Source organism: Nycticebus coucang, chromosome 3 (genome assembly GCF_027406575.1).
Source record: "Nycticebus coucang isolate mNycCou1 chromosome 3, mNycCou1.pri, whole genome shotgun sequence".
NCBI lineage: Eukaryota > Metazoa > Chordata > Mammalia > Primates > Lorisidae > Nycticebus > Nycticebus coucang.
This window is the reverse complement of record NC_069782.1, coordinates 40,855,718-40,870,170: the sequence shown is the minus strand read 5'-3', so window position 1 is coordinate 40,870,170 and position 14,453 is coordinate 40,855,718. Positions and strand designations below refer to the sequence as shown.

At 35.8% G+C, this 14,453-nt stretch overlaps 1 protein-coding gene across 9 annotated transcripts in view; it reads left to right on the top strand.

Moving 5' to 3' along the window:
* ACSS3 (acyl-CoA synthetase short chain family member 3) overlaps window positions 1–14,453 on the top strand; it is a 262,694-nt gene that overhangs the window by 123,921 nt on the left and 124,320 nt on the right. The window contains exon 1 of one of the 9 annotated variants that reach the window (XM_053585750.1): window positions 5,945–5,965. The exons of the other annotated variants lie outside the window; for them this stretch is intronic. The gene's annotated coding sequence lies outside the window, so the exon portion shown is untranslated. Of the gene's footprint in view, window positions 1–5,944; window positions 5,966–14,453 lie in introns of those variants that run through there. 9 annotated transcript variants of the gene reach the window in all.

Genomic DNA, 14,453 nt, shown 5'->3' with positions numbered 1-14,453 from the left:
GTACCCTGTGCTTGAAATGTTTTTTCATCAGGGTATCTCATGGTTCACATTACTCGAATATTATGTTCTCCATGAGATCATTTCTGACCATACTAAATAGAAATGTTCCTGTGTACACCACTTCACATCTTCCTTTTTTGCTTTCTTTTTAAAATTAGTATTTATCACTCGGATCATTCTTTATATTTTATTTATCTTCTTTAATGCTTTTCTCTTCTAGAATGTTAGTCCTGAGAGGGCAAGCGTTTTTGATTTGTTCATAGAACAGTGCCTTGCACACAGTAAATATTTGGACGATGAATGGATGGGATACCTTTTGAAATTTCTGTGTGATTGAATAAGTTTTATTGGAGAAAGATATAATCTTTAAATTTTATCAATTATAGAACTGGATCATCTTGCCAAGTAAATTCCATTTTTTTGGACAAATTTTAACTTATTCATGTTCGGCTTGAAGTTCAAGATTTCCTCCTTGAATTTCCTGCACTTACATCTACCTTCTAGGAGACGTGCAGAGTTTACTGTGCCCTTCCTCTCCTAGCTCTTTTCAAGTTATAAATTATCATATTAAGCTAATGTGAAATAAAAGGGGTGTGTAGGCAAGAGTGTGTTTGTATGTATTTTTTTATTATATCCATCATTTAAAATTGTTCCTACATTAAATTTTGATATTTTTGATATTGATATTTTCAGTATCACTAATTTTCTTTTCAATTTACCTCTGTATGTGACAAGTGTGATCTTTTTGTACGTCAACAATTATGAATTTTTATGTATTTATTCACTAAATACATATGTGACCCACAGAGGGCATTTGAGAAATTTTCATGAATATATGTATACTGGAAAAATTGATAAAACCCAGTGTGTGGTAAGTTTTTCTGATTTAATTCAAAGCAAAATTGTCTATTATCTCTACTGAAGATAATTTTGTGAAATATAATTATGGTAGTGGTTATAATTACAAAAGTTGAATCATTAAGGAGAGAAAATTACTCTGAAATCAAGGTCTGTGCCCCATGAGAAGTCTTCCGTGCGATCCTTGCCTTTCAGGATGTTCTGTTCCAAACAGAATTCCATGGACTCATAAACATGTTGGAGTAAAATAATCTGATGTCTCTTTGTCATACCACTATTTCCCTGAGCAAAAATTTAAAATGTAAAACCCAGAACATGCAGAAGTTTAGCCTTATCAGTGTTCTCTTACGTGGCTATTGCCTGGATACCTCTGATTTTTATCCAAAGTTCAAGGACTGTAAGTGAGCAGGTGGTAAACCCTGCCAGGACTGGTCCTTCCCTTTAGGGCTGCATGTTTACTTCTAGCCCAGGGTGGGTCCAGAAATGCTTTCCAGGAACTAAGACCTAGGCTCAGGGGCTTAAGGAGTGTACTTGACACTTTGTTTTACTGTGGCTGAGCTGGTACCTAAATTGCAAAACAAAGTCCTCTGAGCTTTTTCTTCCTTTCCCCAAGTGGTAAAAGACTCCCTGAGATATACTGACTGTAGTTGGGGAAGGGGCGACACAGGCACTGGCTTGGCTGTCCTTGTTGGCTGCCCAGTGTCCGCTGGCTCCAAGCCTGCACCGCTACAGGAACTGCCCAAGGACTGCACACCTTGTGGCCACAAGACGTTATGAGCCCAGGTTGCCTTTTGTCAGCAAGTGGTCTGGCTAGCCAGAACTCAGTTTATGGGGTGGAGAATTTCCCCCTGCTGGGGCTTGTCTAAATGCTCTGTCCTGGGTTTCCTAAGGATTCTGCCCTGTGCCATGACAGCCCTGAATTTCAATGCATACTCCCATAAAGTAATCAATTTTACTTTTCCTCCCTTGGGCACACAGATTCTGTCTTTGTGTGGTAGATAGACTGCTGGGGGCATGGGGAAGTGGGGGATAGGCAATGCGAGATTGCCTTTTCTGCCCTTTTCAGTACTCTTTTCCTCGATGTGGTGTTAAAGCCAGGCAATATGACCATTCGCTCGATTTTAGGTTCTTTCGAAAGTGCTTGCCTGTGTGGATAGTTGTTGAATTCACCGTTCATGAGGTGAAACAATCACTGGAAGTTGATTTTTGGCCATCTTGGTCCTGAGTTAAATGATTTTAAGAATCTAAAGCTGAGAAGACATTTTTGCTTATTAGGAAAAGAACTCCCAATAAAGTCTGCACTCGTCTACTAGACACCCTTTGGAAGCAAATTTAGAAGTGAACGCTGTCCTTTAAAATAGAGCAGAGCCTCCATACTTGACCACCTCCCTACATTCACCACCTCCTTAGGTGGACCTAGTTTTCATAGACTGGTCATGTACAACATGTGTGTATCAGTAGAGTAAGCTTATTACTTATGTTGACCACCTCTGTATGTTGACCATTTTGTTATAGGCCCTTGGGTAGTCAACTTATAGAGTTTCTACTATTTTATGAAACAGGAAATGTGAGCCCCAGTGTTTAAGGCTGTAAAAGCTGTATGGAAGATGATGCTGTGTTAGAACTTTTATTAATGTTAAAAGGCTCTAGTTATAAGTATATATTTCCAAAAGCCCCATTATTTTTATGAGCTATCTTGTATAATGCAAAGTTGTGGACACTATTTTAGCAGAAATGCTTGTATTTCATTTTATTGATCTTTTTAATTTCAGATTAATTTGAGAGTATAAACAATAAGGTTACAATGTTTGCATTTGTTAGGTAAGGTCCCCATTGTAGCTGAGCCTCGCACACAGAAGGTGTGCCATACTCTCTTACGTTGTGCCCAGAAGGTGGGAGCACACCAATCCCCCTCCCTTCTTCCCGTTCCTCCCCACTCTCCCCAACTTGAATCGAATTGAGTTTTTCTCTTGGGGGTGTGAGTGTTAGTTCATCTGTTGGCTTCATATTAGTGTTGAGGCCATTGGATATTTCCTTTTCAATTCTCATGATGCTTTACTAAGAAGAATGTTTCAACTCCATCCAGGTTAATACAAAAGATGTAAAGTCACCATCTTTTTCATGGTTGGATAGTATTCCATGCTGTACATATACCACAGTTTATTAATCCATTCATCAGTTGGTGGGCACTTAGGTTGCTTTCACATCTTGGCGACTGTAAATTGAGCTGTGTTAAACAATTTAGTGCAAATGTCTTTATGATAAAATAATTTTTTTCTCTTTTGGATAGATGCCAAATAATGGTATTTTGGGATCAAATGAAAGGTCTATTTTGAATTCTTTGAGGATTCTTCATACTTCTTTCCAAAGAGGCTGCATTAGTTTGCAATCCCACAAACTGTATTTTCATTTTAAATAGATGAGTTAAAGTTTTACCAAAATTTTAAAACTGCAAATGGTACTCTATTTTGAATAACTTTAAAATTACAAAATTTAGTTTAAATTCTTAGCCAGTGGTTCTCAACCTTCCTAATGCCGTGACCCTTTAATATAATTCCTCATGTTGTGGTGATCCCCAACCATAAAATGATTTTTGTTACTACTTCGTAACTGTAATTTTGCTACTGTTATGAATCGTAATGTAAATATCTGATATGCGGGATGGTCTTACGTGACCCCATGAAAGGGTCATTCGACCCCCCAAAGGCGTTGTAACCCACAGGTTGAGAACCTCTGTCTTAGATGAACAAAATAAATACTGGACAAACTTTAATAGATAACATAGGAAGAAATAAATGTGGAAGCAGCAATTTAGTATCTCCTAGCTTTCCCCTTCACATGTTCAGAGGCACGTATTCAAAATTCAAACTGTCTAGAGATTATCTTTTATATCAACCCAAAATAGCAAAAATACAACCAATGCCCTTAAATTTTCTCAGCCAGATATTGTCCATGAAATCAGGATTTCTAATTTTTACTTCTTTTTTACTTCTCCCTATCCTGGAAGCTATTTTGTCATGCTTTGAAGTCTAGAGCACTTTGTTCATTATTTTTCCTAATGAAATGTTCATTTTTCCTTTAAATCTCCTTATTAGTATACTTATATGATGTTACCAAAGAAATCTCCTTAAGGGAATATTTTATTCCCACTTTTTGACTTTCAAAATAGCTAACACAGGACTTACAGAACATAGAATTATATTATGCAGTGAATGAGTTTGGACTAGAACATTCACTAATTCAGTTATAAAAAAGGAAATCTGATCCTTGTCAAAGAGAAATAATTATTTCCAAAAATATCATTGTCCTCTCCACGCTGTCATTTTTCTTTTTTACATTAGGAATTTTTATTTTTTAATGGGATGAGAATCTTCTCTGTTTAAGTGCATTTTCAGAGTTTGAAGATCTATATATTCTGTCCCATTTAAAGCCCTTTAAATCTTTTCCTTACTTTGCCATCTTAGAAACTAGGAAATCAGGTCTGAGTTTTTAATTCTTACATTTGATTAATGAACTTATTTTTATCATTCATTGATGAGCCCATAAATTTGTATTATCTTCAGGATTGCTAAATTCAGGCCTTGAGAAAGCTAACTCAACAAGATGAGTAGGCCCTCTGTTTTGAATTTATTTTCTTTGAATGGTGACAGAATCAAATTTATTTACTTAAAATATATTTGTAGGACAGCTGATATATATATATGTATATAGAGAGAAAGAGACTGACTATGGGTCTCTATATAGAGAGAGACTATGGGACTAACAGAGTGACTGTGGGTTCCAGTAGTAAATGACATAATCTTTGTCCACAGGAAACTTGTACTCTAGTTGGGAAGATACGAGTAAGAAGATAGTACAATGTAATTTCTTCACATAAATGGAGAAAAATAAAAGGCTAGAGAGGGACTTGGGTTGCCATTTTTGATAGGTTTGTTAGGGAAAATATTAATCACTGAAAGAAATGACATTTGAGCACAGACCCAAATAAAGAGTGGGTGGAACCGTGGGGAAGAGTTAAGAGGAAATCTTACGAGGCAGGGGGCCTGAAGCAAGGGTAGTTGTGGAGCACCCGGAGAGGTGGGGTGGTGGTGGGGTGGGGGCTAACTCTGAAAGGACAGTGGTGGAAGGCAGGGTTAGGGGAATGTCCAGAAGTCAGATCAAGTAGGACTCCACAGGCCCCCCACTCCCCGTCAAGACGGCATTTCAGTCCAAGTATAATGGGAAGCTTCATATTGTTAACAAAATCACTTTGGCTTTTGCAAAGAACATACTATTGTGGGCATGATTGGGAAGAGAGAGATGGTAAATGAATTAGTGTCCCTTATCTTAAGTCCCCTTAGAATAGCAGCACTTGCTTGCATGTAGGAAAGGAAGAGAGGATAGTCCGTGCCATAGAATTCTAAAAGCTACTCCACATCCTTGCCTTATCTCGGATCTCTGGCTAGACTCAGTGAGTTGGAAAACGTCTTACTGAGCCTTTTGTGCAGCAGCCACCTGTATATGCCGTGCTTGCTCCCCATCTGTCCAGGTCTTTTTTACAGTACTCTAAAATTGTTCCTGTTTAATTTTCAAGTAGAATCCTAGGAAAAGAACATTATTTGTTGTACTTTAGTTCTCTTTCACTTAGGTTATGTAAATATATAGTATATATACAGCATATTTGTTATCTGTAGTTACATAGAAAGCATTTGAATGATTTTCTTTATTAAAAGTTTACGTAATAATTGATAGGGTATCGCTCGCACCCCATCTCTTCAAATATTGGTCTAAGGCTAATTTAAAATAAAGATCTACAATAATATAGTGGCTTAAAATTTTAAAAATGCATTTCTCTTATACAATAATCCAAAAATGATGAGGTTCTATTTGGCAAGACCCAGGATTATTAAATCTTATTTTACTTTCATCCTCTAGTTAATTGCTCCCATCTGCATCATTGAAACCGAGGCAAAAGCACTTAGTAACAACCCTTGAGAAAGTGGAGGAGGATGCAGAGAAACACACGAGCTCTGTTTTAATATCTGTACCCAGCCATATCACAGGTGGTCTCCGTGCTCCGTGGTCTCCCTTTTGGCCATTAGGTGCAAAGAAGGCTGGGAAATATATTGTAAGTAGATGGATCTTGATGGGCAATTAGAAGTTCCTGCCACTAATACTCTTTCATTTCATAGGCAAAATAGATGCTAGATCTTACATGTAAATAATTATAGCCTGCTAATGTCAATGTGTAATGAGCCCAGTGCAACAAATAACAGCTGGAAATGGTGGGTTCTAAGAACAAGGATACTGTCAGTGATGTATTCCTCACACGCGTGTTGACTCCTTTTTGTGTGTCATGTATTGCACTAGGCAGAGGGGTCATCAGGTAAATAAGATATGGTTCCCGCATTTAAGGAGTTCTTAGCTTACCTGGTGGGAAAAACACAAAGCAATTGAATTTGGTACGATAAAGTAACAACAAAACCTTGTGCATTTGTAGCACACAGAGGAAGGGACCAAGCTGACCCCATCAGTTCAGAGAAGGATTCACTGTGGGAATGATGCATAAACCGTGTGATGTAAAAAGAGAAATATGTGCACAGGTGTCTTTTGAAGGTCTGCAGAAAATATATCCAAGGGTTGGATTTGATAGAAATAAAAATGAAGCTGTGCATTCTGGAAAAAAACTGACTGCCTTTGTCCTAGGCCTACGTTCCAGGCCAACAAGATGAATTAAGTGGGAAGCAAAATAGAAAGATTGTTGAAGAATAAACAAAATAGAAGAAAAATATGTCCCTACAAGTGGCAGTGAGAAGAGTTGGTAACAATTATTCTTTAATCTGTTGATTAGCACCTATCTCTGTTACTTCGAAGTAAGGAGAGCTGAATGCATCAACAATTTTCAGTTTCTGACTTTTAGTAACTTACAGATGAAACTATAAAATCATTTGACCTAGCATAATTTTTATAACGTGTAGAGGGTAAAACCAATTAACACAGATTGAAAGACAGTGAGTGGCTGAAGTGATGTAAATCATGTTATAAGGATAGAATTATATTTTGAGTATAGAAACAAAGTATTTTTCATACATGTATTAAGCTTTTTAAAATAGATAAATATATAAGTATAGAAAATCATGCAATTAAAGTTAATTTAATTTATTTGAAAGTTTTATGCTCACATTCATGCACCCTGGAGAGACACAGTTAAGTAAAATAAATTGGAATAAATCAATGAAATGTTACATTCACTAGGATTATTGTCAAGATTAAAGATCATGGGGATATTGATTTTGTATTTCTCATACTATATTTGACCTACAAGCATTTCCTTTGTATTACAAAGCTAGCTAAATAATATGAACCTTATTATATGCAGTTTTTACAAGAAAGGTGATATACTTATTGGTATATGTGATTTGTTATTAATTGCTAGTGTATGCATAATATTTTTCTTCCTTTAAAAAATATGTACAGCTTTTGTGGTTGAGTGGTATAGATGTTATTGGAAAATATCCCCCAAATCGCAATGATCTCATGTCCTTGTACTGCTCGTGGACATTTATTAGCAAGTTCTCTGGGAGCCTTTCACATACATTGATTGGCTTTGGGGATGTATTGACCAACAAAACCATAAAGGTTAACAGAAACACAGCCCAATGCGGGCAAGGGCGGCTGCAATTTGTCATGTTTTATGTACTGTCTGTATAAATTCCAGGGGTATTTGTTTAATTAAACTTGTGATTAAAAATCAGTGTAGAATTGATCTAAATGACGCAGAGTTCCCGTTGACGTCTTTTGCTTTGATTACATTTGCCATTCTTTAAGAGCAAAATGAAAAAAAAATCTAAGAAAATAATTTACTATTTTTTTCCTCAAAATTGTGGGGCATGTGAACACTTTATAAAGAAAATATCCTTACATACTTTTGGTATTGGCTTAAACTGTTTTTGTTGTAACAATTAACAATTAAGCTAGGCCTTTCTATCTTCTGTGTAAAGGTCAGCACATATATAGAGTCAAATTTGAGTTATAGCACAAGAAAATCAAAACTGCAAAGCAAAACAGACCAAATAGACGATGTGAATTTAATATAGTGAATGATGTTAACTGAATGACTGATTACAAAATATGTATGATGCTGTGATACATATTTTGAACTGAGTTCTCTTATCACACAATAGTAACTGAATAGTATCACACAGAGCTTTTCATGTATCATGAAATTATCTAGCTTTTGGTTAATATGCACGAGATTATAAAAATAAACACAAATAAACATAGTAAAATTGGATGAGTGCTCAGATAAACCAGAATAGGCTATATCAGTTTTTAAAAATTATCATCAAAGGGAAAACACAAAGTTAAAAACTTCTCATTGAGAACTTATGAACCCTGAGAATATTTCTAGAATCCAGTTTGAGAAACATCCACTAAATAATTTATTAAATCAAGAAGAAAAAACATCTGGCCTTAATTGACAGGCTAAATGAATATAACTTTAAAACTATTCTCCATTACCTGTTTAATGCAATAACAGCCAAACTTACTGTGTTTTTTTTTTTTTTGAGACAGGGCTTACCCTATTGGCCCAGGCTTGAGTGTAGTAACATCATTACATTTCACTACAACCTTGAACTACTGGGTTCAAACAGTCCCCCTGTTTCAGCATCCAGTATAGCTGGGCCTACAGGTGTGCACCACCACACCCTGCATATTTTTCTTTTTCTTTCTTTCAGTTTTTTTTTTTTCCATAGAGATAGAGTCTCACAAATTTGCTTGGCTGGTCTCAAACTCTTGGCCTCAAGTGATCTTCCAGCCTTGTTTCTCAAAGTGCTAGAATTACAGATGTGAGCCACCCCACCAAGCTAGTTATTGTTTAAAATAACTGTTTCATCCATTCCTGAGTTGATGGGCATTTAGGTTGTTTTCACATCCTGGCAGATGTATATTGAGCTGTGATAAACAATCTAGTGCAAATGTCCTATGATAAAAGGACTTTTTTTTTCTTCTGGGTAGTAATGGGATTGAAGGTTCAAATGGGAGGTATGATTTGAGTTCTTTGAGGATTCTCCATACTTCTTTCCAAAAAGGCTGTATTAGTTTGCAGTCCCACCAACGGTGTAAAAGTGTTCCCCTCTCTCCACATCTGTGCCAATATCTGCAACTTTGGGATTTTGTAATGTGGGCTAATCTTACTGGAGTTAGGTGATATCTCAGGGTGGTTTTGATTTGCATTTCTCTGATATTTAAAGATGATGAGCATTTTTACATGTGTTTGTAGGCCATGCACCTGTCTTCATCAGAGAAGTTTCTGTTCAAATCTCTTGCCCATGATAGATGGGATTGTTAGCTCTTTTTTGGTTGATTAGTTTGAGTTCTCTATAGATCCTAGTTATGAAGCCTTCGTCAGATTCATAATATGCCAATGCCTTTTCCCATTCTGAAAGTTGTCTATTAGCTTTTATTGCTGTGTCCTTGGTTTTGCAGAAACTTTTCAGTTTAATTAAGTCCCATTTGTTGATTTTTGTTGTTGTTGTAATTGCCTTGGAAGTCTTCATAAAATCTTTCCCAGGCTGACATCTTCAAGAGTTTTTCCAACACTTTCTTCTAGGAATTTTATTGTTCCATGCCTTAGATTTAAATATTTTATCCATGTTGAATCAATTTTTGTGAGTGGTGAAAGGTGCAGGTCTAGTTTCGTCTTTTACATGTGGTTATCCATTTCTCCCAGCACCATTTATTAAATAGAGATTCCTTTGTGCAGTGTATGCTTTTCTTGGATATGTCAAAGATCAGATGGCAACTACAGACCGGATTCATCTCTTAGTTTTCTATTCTGTTCCAAATTTCCATGTCTCTATTTTTGTGCTAATACCAGGCTGTTTTGATCACTGTGGACTTCCAACCATAAAAGAGATAGTGACGTCACATCTTTCGTATTAACCTGGATGGAGTTGAAACACATTCTTTTCTCAGTTAAGTATCACAAGAATGGAAAAGCAAATATCCAATATACTCAATACTAATATGAAGCCAGTAGATGATCTAATTCACGCCTACATAGGAGGAAAACTCATTTCAATTCAAACTGGGGGGAAGGGACATTTGGGGTACTACCACTGAATGGGCACAGTGTAAGAGTGAATGGCACGCTTTTGGGTACATGGCATAACTACAAGAGGGACTCTACCTAACAAATTGAAATATTGTGATTTGGTTGTTTGCATGCTCACATTAGCCTGAAATTAAAAAAAAAATAAAGTATTGCATTCTAATAAATAAAATAACTGTTTCCCATGTTTATTATTGTGTAAATAATTCAGTTGTTACTATCATAGCCTTTATGTTTATTGATGAAATCTAACCTTTTCTAGATGATTTACATAAATATTTGTGTTGAATCAAGTACTCTTTATTTTAATAGAGTATAGTAGACTCTGTACCTTTTGAAACCTAAATTTAGATGTTTGCATATTAGTTACAAAATTATGCTAGATGTTTCAAAATACCATATACAGTTACATGAATGAATAATTGTCAAATTATTGATAATTAATAATAATTAATTATTGACTTCTCTAATAATTGAATTTTGTGTTTCATTTTAATGCAGGTAGATTATGTTTTAAATATTGTAATAAAGCTTGTTTTAGGACTTGGAATATTCTTTATAGAAACACCCTAGGAAACATACAGAAAATAATCAACTTTGAATTGAGCTATATATGTGCTGTATTTCTCTCTATATCTATAAATGGTAACTTTCTGAGTGGTGTTTGCATTCCAATCTAGTCACCACACTGGTTAACACATAATGTGGCTGAAATGTAGCTATACATTAGCAGTGAAAAATAGTAAAATCAATATTGTTGTAGGGCTCATAATTAAAGAAAAGAGGTAAAATGAATTCAACTTAAAAATTACTGGAAATCTGCTGGAGAAAAGCAGATTCGATTGGAGATTGGTTGAGGTGGGATGAACAGTGCTGGGGTGAGCAGTGGAGGGAAAGGGGGACATAGTAAATAATATTTCCCAGGGACAGAAGAGGATTTTGTGAGGATTAAGCTGGACACAGGGACACAAGGGAATCCTCAAGTTTGGCTTTTTTTTGGTGGTTGAAAGGTGGAGAAAGGGTAGAGAATATATATATATATATATATATGCAAATTAGAGTTCATAACTTTTAGATGTCTTTTTTAAATCTCTGATGTTCTTGCACAGCCCCAACCCCCTCGCATTTTTAGGCAGTTTGCATTTTTAGATACAATAACCATTTTAAATATTGCAGGATTAAATGGTTTGATGCTGGGTAGTTACTACCTAAGAGTTCCTTCTGTCTTCACCTTTCTGTTTTCCGTGATATATATATAAATTTTATCAGAGTCTCTCTCTGTTGCCCAGGCTAGAGTGCCATGGTCTAGGCTAGCTCACAGGAACGTCAAACTTCTGGGTTCAAGCAATCCTCCTTTCTTAGCTTTCTGAGAGTTGGGACCACGAGTACCTACCACAATGTCAGCCTTATTTTTGCACATTTTTAAAGGAGAGACAGAGCCTGGCTCTTGCTCAGGCTGGTCTTGAACTCCTTGTCTCAAAGTGTCCTCCTGCCTCAGCCTCCCAGAGTGCTAGGATTACAGGCCTGAGCCACTGTGCCCGCTCTGGTTAGGTTTTTATTTTATTCTATTTTTTTTATTAAATCATAGCTTGTATATTAATGCAATTATGGGGTACAATGTGCTGGTTTTATATACAATTTGAATTACTTTTATCAAACTGACATAGCCTTCACTGCATTTCCTTAGTTATTGTGTTAAGATATTTATATTCTATTCTTAGTAGATTTAACATGTACCCTTTTAAAATGCACTGTAGGTGTAGTCCCACCAATTACCCTCCATGCACTTTGCACCAGAATGTTTATTGCAGCCCAATTCATCATTGCTAAGTCATGGAAGAAGCCCAAGTGCCCATTGACTCATGAATGGATTAATAAATTGTGGTTTATCTACACCATGGAATATTATGCAGCTTTAAAAAGAGATGGAGAATTTAGGACTTTACTTCTTTCATGTTTACATGGATGGAGTGCCTGGTTAGATTTAATATAACCATACGATTCTTCTCTTACCAATATCATCACCTCGTGCACCTTGGTGCTCCATCTTACCTTCATGGCAAAACTCCACACCTGGATTGATCTGATTCTTCACCATCTTTATTTCTGTACTCAATACGTTGTATCCTGTTAGACAAAAAAATCACACAACTACAAATATGGGTTTAATATTAATTTATGGTGCTCAGTGTTCACTGAGAACTCCGTGTTCACATTTAATTATTTTTTCTTTAGTATTTAGAAACTCTAATATGTTTTTCCTCTGCCCTCCAAAGGCTATTTTAAATCTGTGAGATCTTCTTTCCTCTATGCCTTGATCTTAATGTAGAATATTGACTCAAACCCAAGCATCACGATGGTAACATTCTGGTACTAAACCTAAAGACTTGCCTGTGTCCGCATCCATTGTTTTCTCTGCCCTTCCTTTTACAATGGAGGCTAATCATTTTTTGCCATGATGAAGCCATTCCCTCAAGTCTCTTTAGGGTGCTTATTGTATTAGCTTCTCTTATAACAGTATCATTGCTGGTTCTTTCTCTTAAAACCGTGTTGAGGCCTTTCTGCTGCTAGCTAGTGGCCTATATATTTTCCTCCACTGGTTAATATTGCAATGATCTGTCTTTTCTTATTTCCTTAACACAGACTTCTTCAAACCATCTTAAATATGCTAGTGCTTCTGAAATTGCGTTAGCTAAAGTAGTTAATAATATTATTGATACAGTATTTTACCCCATCTCTTTGTCACATCTAATATGCTCCGACAGTCTTCCCGTAACTTCTGCTGTACCATACCACCCTCATTTTCCTTCTTTCTCACTGGCCATTGTATCTAATTCTCCCTAAGTGGTACTTTCTCTGCCTGTCTCTTTCCACTAGATACCTCTTCCAGACCACTTTCTCTTTTTACTTTGTACTCCTCCCTTGGTGATCACGTCTGCTTCAGTGGCCTTTGATTGACAAGGTATGTGACGGTTACTCCCAGTGACAGCCCTGGCCATTCTCAGTTCTCTATCACCACCCTCCATATTTCTCCTGGCGGAGAGATGATGAATGGGACTGCTGAGTATCTAATCTACACATGGTTGTCTCATTAGCATATCACATTTAAACATCCCCAATCACTTTTCTTCTTGTGTTTTCCAACTTTGTGAATGGCATTATGTCCCAGCTGGTTACTAAACCCAAAAATGTGGACCTGTTCTTAAACTTCCCTTCCTCCTACTTTTCTGCATCCACCAATCATCAGTTTCTATGCATTTTATGCTAAATATTTCTCAAATGAAATCATTATTTTTATCCCAATTGTCACAACCCTAGTTCATGCAATCATCTTTACATTTTGAGAATATGAAAAGTGCCTACTTCTAAGGGAGACTTAATGCTTTTCAATTATTACACCCAGTTCTTAGCATAAGCCTAAACTTAACAGTGCTTGGCGTGCTGTCTGATATTGATCCACACTTTTCTGGTCCATCTTCACCCTTCAACTTGCTCTTTTCATTCTGAACTGCCTTTACTTTCTCAGCTAAATGGCATATTTAATGAGGATTAGAGATTTTTGGCAAAAATTGTCAAGTAAGGAGAAGCAGAAGGAAGTCATAATTATCTAATTATTAAGGCCTAGAGTGTAAAGATGTTAACATAATAAAAGTGGCGGCAATGTATCAATTATTCTTCGTTGTATATTTTCTTTCCCTTTTTACTACATGAGCTGTAGTTATGTTGTGTGTTAATGATAGACACCAATTACCTTTCAATTCTTTGGAAAAGACTCTGGACTTCCTGATACAGGATTATTTTCTCCGTGAACCATGCATGACCTGTTACATAGAAATACTGTCTTAAAAATAACAAGATATTCTTTATTAGGATGACCTACTTGTAAATCTCAACATATGAACATTAAGGAAATGGAAGAGAATATTCTTTATCAAGAATGCAAGCGAACATAGAGAAAAATAGGATTAAACTAATTTGCTGTGAAATATAGCCTGAAAATCACATTAGTGTTGTAAGCAAAAGGATTATTGAAATTGTGGTTATTTTGAGCTTGAACTAAAAGGATTAAATCATTCTCCATTGCACTTTGCTTGAGAATGAAAATGACTCAATAAGGATTGAAACTCACCTATGGAGAAACTGATAAAAAGAAAAATGATTATTCTCAGTAACCATATTCCTGCCTTCGTTTGGAGAAAATGATTTAAGAAGAAATGTGCTAGTCAGTCTTTTGTAGACCATTGTCTGATAAATATTCTGAACATAAGATAACATTTTATATCTCTCCTTCCAAAACATCCCTAAATATAAAATAAATATTCTTACGTTTTTAAAATAATAATAATAAATTTTAATAGTGAATATAAATCATATGTTTTTATCTTTTAAAGAAAGATTTTTCTTCTTTTAATCACATCTCTATTTTCCTGATTTTAAGAGTCTTATCTCACAATTAAATTTAGTACAGTATAGTACTTACATGAGAATTATTTCTATGCTG